The 6,379-nt window shown below is 41.4% G+C and overlaps 1 pseudogene; it reads left to right on the forward strand.

The window, feature by feature from the left end:
• The first annotated feature begins 1,546 nt into the window (after nucleotides 1-1,546).
• Nucleotides 1,547-6,018, forward strand: LOC129677397 (putative vomeronasal receptor-like protein 4; annotated as a pseudogene).
• The last annotated feature ends 361 nt before the right edge of the window (nucleotides 6,019-6,379 follow it).

The raw sequence follows: 6,379 nt of genomic DNA on the forward strand, positions 1-6,379 counted from the left end.
CCACTGAGCCATCTCCCCAGTCAGGGTCAGGTCATCTAAGTGCCACCCGGTTACAGGGAATATCCTTTAGAGGAGCTCTGCTTGCAGGACAAAATGGAGCTTACCAGTGACCCCCAGCCTATCTTCTATTTGTGGTGACTAATTCTCTCTACAGAATTCCTCCAAGATGGAAGGTGCATGAAGGGAAGGATTCTCTTTCTGATACTTTATCTTTGATTGAACAAACTAGTCAGAGCACTACAAGCTTTAACCTACTTTTTTCTTTATATTTCAAGGACAGAAAAAAACTTAGAAGTTGTCTAAATAAAACGTCAAAGACTTAGAGACCTGGGCAGGGCTAATTCAGCCTTTAATCCCACTCAAGGAAAAGAAGCAAACAGATTTCTGAGTTTGAGGCCATCTTGCTCTATACAGTGAGTTATGGCACAACAAGGGCTTCCCAGAGAAACCCTGGCATAGAAAGAAAGAAAGAAAGAAAGAAAGAAAGAAAGAAAGAAAGAAAGAAAGAAAGAAAGAAAGAAAGAAAGAAAGAAAGAAAGAAACTGAAGAAAAATCAGAGGGAAATAATCCTTGTTGGACCAGGGAAAATTATTTTACTGTTTACATTTCTGTACCTTCTCTATTGGTAATTAAATACCTGACACATGTAATATAAAACTTAGCTTCACTGCACTCAGATTTCCCCATCCAAGAGAGGGTGTGGACATCCTGGTTTCCTCAAAGGTTATAATTGCATTTACAGAAAAATCATTTTCAGATTCTCTCATGTGTTAGCTGGAAACATATGTGTGTAGACAAAATCACACAGGACACAGAGGGAGACCAGTAACTGACTCATCTACCAAGGACACCCTGTGGGGCTTCTCTATAAGAAAAAAGCAACGACGCCATCGTTCTAGTCTCACACTTATGTATGTACATCAGCTTGCGTCTGGGATGGGAATGGCCTTTAGGCACTAGAAGGAAGAGGATCTGGAAGAGCCATTCTTGGGCTCATACAAGTTTTTGACGTGTCCTTAAAAGTTTTCTAATAAGTAAAGATGGCTTTTGGAATATGGCTTAGGTTGGGGAGACATTCATATCCCAAGTCTCATATGATGTTTAACATGCAGGAATGAAACAATCAGTTACAGCAAAGACCTTCACTACCCATGGACACATGGAGACAAGGAACACTAGAATTATCCTGGTCCATGTTTGGAACTTGCTCAGGAGGCAGAGTCTCTGTGCTCACCATCACTTCTTCTAATCCTCCCTCACAAAGGATTTATGAAATTGAAGGAAGAGACTTCCATTCTCCTTGGCCACAGGCTGGCACTTTAGGAAAGTAAAAATAAGGCAGGAGATGGGGGAAGCTCAGAACACAGACACTTGGTTAGTGTTCATTTTCTCACCTCACGTCCTTCCTCTCAAATAATTAAACCCTAATTAAGCTTGAAATAACTTCTGAGCAAAACAGATGTAGTAACTGTGAGGAGAGAGGGAATCTGCACTTCAGGGACTGAGGCCCTGCAGAGGCGTTCCATCCCCCTGACACCATGACAACATGAAACGACGTCCACAACACCTGATGACAGCCAAGAGCCCCACAGGTCCAGACAGTACAAATATGACCTGGCATATTTGTCACCTTCCCAGAGCTGCTCCAGAGCCTGTCTGCACCACAGAGGTCCAGGGGAGTCCATGGAGGTAAGATCATCCTCAGCTGTGCCATGGAGAGTTTCATCAAAGCTAGAGTCTCTTTCTAACTAACACAGGGAGTAGTTGAGAGGCCATAAGCCTTGAGTCCTCCACTTCCATTCTGACCCTGACAAGGTCCGGGGTCCCATGTTGTGGAAGGAAGTGAGTTCCTAAAGACACAGAAATGGGACACATATGTTGAGGCATTGCTCTCCATCCTCAGGCTGGGGTATCATGAAAGAGCTCTGGGTGTGTCTTTGCCTAAGGTTACTCCTTCCTTTCTTAAAGGAATATATAAGATATAGGAGATTGACGGATGTCAATCAAACACTAGACACAACCATGATAAACTCCTGGAACATTAGAATTAAAATGACTGAGACAAAATCATTGTTGTTCAAGGCTACCCTGGTTTTCATTAGAGATCTCTTTCTCAAAAATAACAAAACCAAACAAACAAAAACTCCTGTTATAGCCTTCATGTTTACCAGCTTTGTGACTTCAACCGTGTCACTGGTGTTTGTAAAGTTGGTCCTTTTTTGCTTTTCATGCATTTCTGCTTTTCAAATATGGGCACATGTTTTCTTTTACAATAGCATTATAGCTCTCAATCTGAAGGTTTTCCTTTTATATCCATCCTTGTAGTCTCTCAATCATATTACACAATATTATACATGTTTATCTCAACTGTCGTCATTGTATGCCTGGTGGAGAGAGAGAAGTACAAACCTCTGAGTGTCACGGTTGCTGTTAACACCTTGGAAATCCTGCTAAAGAGCTTCAGCCTGTGAACTGGCGCATCCCCAAACAGCTCACTGTAACTTTGTCCCAGCAAAGAAAAATAATCTCATTTTGGTTTTCTTTGTCGCTTGCTTGCGTGCTTGCTTGCTTGCTTGCTTGCTTGCTTGCTTAGAAAATGAGGATGAATGGATGCAGCCTGCCTAAGACCCTTGCGGGTTAGACCCAAACATGGTATCATTCATCTATCTAAACACAAGTCCATCCTGCTTTTTTAATTAAATTTTTATTTTTATATTAATTACAGTTTCTTCATTTTGCATCCCAGCTGTAGCACCCTCTCTCCTCCTCCCCTCCCAACCCTACCCTCCCTCACTCATCTCCTCCCATGTCCCTCTTCAAGGTTACTGATAGGGGAGGTCCTCCTCCCCTTCCATCTGACCCTAGCTTATCCAGTCTCATCAGAACTGTCTGCATTGTCCTCCTCTGTGATCTGGCAAGGCTACTCCTCCATCGGGGGGGAAGCAGTCAAAGAGCCATCCTGTTTTTTAATTTATTTCCTATAGCATTTTCCAAGATAACGTCGGGGTTGAGATGCCTTTCCGTCCTCTGACAGCCCACTTCAGTAGAGAGGAATCACATATTAAAAAGTCAGAATCTGCTCTCAAATGTGATTTCAAGTTTTGAAAATGGAAGAGAGGACTAGAAAACGAGAAATCCCAGGAAAGCAAACATTAAACCAGCAGAAAAATGTTAATATTTTCCATCAGGAGATGGGTAAATTATTACACGGATTTTGACAGATTCTAATCTCTAAACACTTATGTTAATGAATGCTGATGTGCTTTTTATGAATGTCTGGAGCATATTTCATCATGTGCAGTCATTTAGGATGGTATTGTGATTCTAGGATGAGCTGATGCAAGCAATTTTTTTCTTCTTTGTCAGAAGAGCAGTAGAAAGGAAATACTTGACATGTCTAAACCCATGAATTCACTGCATCCATATATAGCATCAAGCTAGGTTCATGAGAGTCATACATTAGATCATCAGGACAAAGAGCGAAAGAAATCCCGTGAGTTTAACAGGAGGGAGCAAAGGCAACAGAAGCATTCTAAGTACTCAGAATACACACAAACCCATAAAGCCACTGAAATACCCAGATTTCTCTTATTTTAGAAAAGATGTTCAAAGCTTGCTGTAATCCCCAAGAAAATGAATACTACCTGCACAGGTCTAAATTCTGGAATCAGCTCAGACTGATGTAGAACAAAGCAGCCTGCCTGATAAACAGGGAGAAGGAGTAGGAGAAGCAGGCTGCAAAGCAGAGTGACATGATTGCCACTCACAAGGTCGCACAGAAGCACATGCTACCATCGCCTCTTAGATGGGGGAATCCCTGCTCACAATGCTGTACCCCAAATTGCTGTGCTAGATGCAGCCATATAGAGAACCTGTAACTCAGAAACTGCATTCATCTCATGGCTACACCTAACACCTCATTAGTCCCTTTCCCCCATCCACCTCACTAGTAGCATCTTGTTCAGAGCTGTTCCATGGTCAATTGGATGCCCAGAGAGCACTCACTGGGGTCACAGATGTCCTGAATACCACTGGGATCACAGCTCTCTGCCAACTTCTCCTCTAGGATGCATCCCAGGATTCCTCTAGACACCCTCCCTGCCTGCAACCTGAAAGCAACATAAACTATTCAACCTATCTTTTGATGATTCAGCTTTAACTGTAGGGTACTATCCGGAAAAGCTGAAATGTTTGATGTCACATTGAGGACTGCCTTAAAAAATAAAAAACACCTAACAAACATTTGTATGGAGTAAAATCACAAAATGGTCAATATGAAAAGTTTTAACACATTAAGAGACAGAAATTGGGGCTGAAGAGGTTGCTCAGTGGTTAAGAGCACTGGTCGCTCTTCCAGAAGTCCTGAGTTCAATTCCCAACAACCACATATTGTCTCAGAACTACCTTTAATCGAATCTGATGCCCTTTCCTGTCGTGTAGATACATACAGGAAGACAGAGCACTCATATACATATATAAATGAATCTCTTAAAAAAAACTACAGAAGCTGCAGTTATAAAGTTTTGAAAGGCAAATGCAAATTAGTACCACAATTTTAATTAAGATCCAAGTACGAAAGGAATATTGAGGAGGTATGGAAGCTATTACTAAATCTAAGGGATGTTACAAGTGTGGGCTCAGCAGGATTCCCCAGAGTCTGTGTGTTGTGGGAAAGGCAGACAGGTTTAGCAGCAGCCTCAGGCTTTGGGGATTGGTTGGGGAAATATCGGGAAATACAATGAGAAACAGAGGGGAAAAATCTGGTTGGGCATCTTGGAGTTTAATTCAACTATGATGACAGTTTTGAAGGACAATTCATACACACAGACAGACATACACACACATTTGGAAAATTCAATTTTTCTAGTGTAGAACTAAAAAAATATATTCTTTAAAACTTCAGATTTGAATAGCACTAACCAAACTCACCTGTCAGAGCACACACACTAGCTCACAGTCCATAGGTCAAAGGAAAAGTTTCAGGGACCTAGTCTACAGCAATACATTTGTCCACCACTGGCTCTTGAACAACAGAAAATGATATTATGCAAAATGTGTTTTTCAGATACATGTCTGCCATTACTAATAACTTCATGAGAAAGTGTTTGCATCCTTGCATCCTGGAAACAAGTTTTTCTACCTAGAAAGTTAAACAGTTTTGATGTTGATTAAAGAAATAATTTTTCTCTTTATGACTATGGTTGGCATCCTGGGGAATAATTCTGTTTCTGTGAATTATATGTTCAGTTTATTGGAAGGCTCTGAGAAGAAACCCATACAGCTTATTCTGATCCACTTGACTTTTACAAACATCATATTCCTTTTTGCAAGAGGATTGCCAAAGACAATTGCAGCTTTTGGGTTGAGAAACTTCCTAGATGACACGGGCTGTAAGATCATTGTTTATCTTGAGAGGGTGGCCCGTGGCCTCTCCATCTGCACCAGCAGTCTCCTTGCTGTGGTCCAGGCCATCATCATCAGTCCCAGAGCATCTGGGTGGAGGAGGCTCAGACCAAAGTCTCCATGGCACACCCTTCCATTCTTCTCAGTCTTTTGGATACTCAATGCATTAATAAGCATGAACCTAATCCCTTCCATCAAAAGCATAAGTCTGAATATATCTCAGCCTAAGAATGACTACAACTATTGTTATTTTATGCCAGAAAGTCAGGAAATAAAATGGACTGTTCTCCCTCTCATGGTGCTCAGAGATGCAGTGTTCCAGGGTGCCATGGGAGGGGCCAGTGGCTACATGGTATTTCTTCTCCACAAGCACCACCAGCATGTCCTCTACCTTCAGAATGCCAGGCTCCTCTACAGAACTCCCCCTGAGCTGAGAGCTGCTCAAAGTGTCCTCCTTCTCATGCTCTGTTTTGTTTTCTTCTACTGGACAGATTGTGCTCTCTCTCTATTTTTAAGTCTCTCTTTGGGAGACAGTTCTTTGATGATAAGTATTCAAGAGTTTCTGACCGTTGGTTATGCAGTCCTCAGCCCCTTTCTGTTGATTCACAGGGATAAACTTCTCCCTGATTGTTGGCATGCTCGATGAGAGAAACTGAGAAAATGTCTCTCTCATTTATCTGTTTAACAAGTGTGAAATAACGCTCAGTTCTGCAGTATTGTGAGTAAGACAAAATCCCACAAAGCACATTAAAGCATGTGCTTATTCTCAGACAATCTTCCTGGTGACTCAAGCTTTACACTGATTTTAATGATATAAAAATTTTAGCAATTAGCAATGATATAGAATTTTTTTTCTCCATATTGCCACCCATTTGATGGGACTTTATATTTTTTAACGTTTCTATATTTGTGTTCAGTTTTTGTGCATGAATTGGTTGCATGCATGTATGTCTGTGTAGCAAATTTATGCCTGGAG

This window comes from Psammomys obesus, unplaced genomic scaffold (genome assembly GCF_907164565.1).
Source record: "Psammomys obesus unplaced genomic scaffold, mPsaObe1.curated_primary_1811, whole genome shotgun sequence".
NCBI lineage: Eukaryota > Metazoa > Chordata > Mammalia > Rodentia > Muridae > Psammomys > Psammomys obesus.